Below are 1280 nucleotides of genomic sequence, written 5' to 3' on the forward strand. Positions count from 1 at the left end.
GTAAGGTATTGAGTTTTCATATATCCTCTGCCCCTTACATGACTATCCTCCCGCATTATCCGTGTCCCCACGAGAATGATACATTTGTTATAACTGATGAACCTACATCAAAACATTATAATTTTCCAAAGATGTAGCATTTGATCCCAGGACCCTGGGATTATGATCTGAGCCAAAGGCAGACACTTACCCAACTGCACCACACAGACACCCCATGTAAAAGGATATTTTAAGTAATTATATCAACTGATCTAATATCTGTGATGTAATAATCTAAATAATAGTGCATATCTGCTCTAGTTTATTGGAAAATTTTGCTCAAGAATCTTCATAGTCTTCCTTTCTCTAGAGGCGTGGTTCAGGTCATGAAATAACTCCTAGCTCTTTGATCTTTCTTTCTTTCTTTCTTTCACTTCTGCAATTTAGTCACTACAGATAAACTGATTTCCTTAAAATACCATTTTTACCCCAATATGTATTTTGAGAAGTCTCTCACATATAAGGAGCAGGGAAATAAAATAGTAGCTGTATGGTATTATAGGGTTGCCGGCAGAAAGGATTAATGCTTCACAGTTGAGAGAGAAGAGGGTAAAACATGGATGTGTTTTTCAATTAGCAATAATCGTGCCTCAGATAAACCCCATTGGCTACAATACTGCCACTGTGCAAAGCTAAACATGGATGTGTTTTTCACACAAATAGAAATTGTATGATGGAAAGTCAAGGACATTTCATATGATAATTAGAACTTTCTCCATGATAATGATTTACTTAGTTGCCTTATGACTTCAGGTCTTTGATAGTTTCAAGAAAATATATAATTTTGTTTCTTACTGGCTTTTACAATTGTTAGTTAAAAGCAAAATTGCAGATTTCTATGTCCTAAACAGAAAGCGGTCCTTGCCGTGACCTTGGATATCTCATTGGTGGAACTGGGACTTTCCCCCCACCATGCTAGGGAAGTGAGCACTGAGGAACTGAGGAGATTCTAGATGAACACTGGGTGTTATATGCCACTGATGAATTACTGAACTCTGTATCTGAAAGTAATGATGTATTACATATTGACTAATTGAATTTAAATTAAAAAAAAAAAAAACTGAACAGCCAAATTGCCAGTTTGCAGAACTGTCCAACATTTCTCCCTGTTTTTCAGAATAATTTCCAGGTTTGTGTCACTGCGGTAGTCTCTTTGCTGTCTAGTGGCTCCATGTACTTGGACCCCTTTTAGCCTTCAGACTCTTGGACTTCAGAGTGCAGGAGTTCATGGAAATCCTAGA

At 37.1% G+C, this 1280-nt stretch overlaps 1 pseudogene; it reads right to left on the reverse strand.

Annotated features, from left to right (window-relative positions):
- Positions 1-431: 431 nt before the first annotated feature.
- Positions 432-673, reverse strand: LOC123391235 (annotated as a pseudogene).
- Between the last annotated feature and the right edge of the window lie 607 nt (positions 674-1280).

The sequence above is a fragment of the Mustela putorius genome, unplaced genomic scaffold (genome assembly GCF_011764305.1).
Source record: "Mustela putorius furo isolate JIRA1106 unplaced genomic scaffold, ASM1176430v1.1 tig00000083_pilon_pilon_pilon, whole genome shotgun sequence".
Lineage (NCBI taxonomy): Eukaryota > Metazoa > Chordata > Mammalia > Carnivora > Mustelidae > Mustela > Mustela putorius.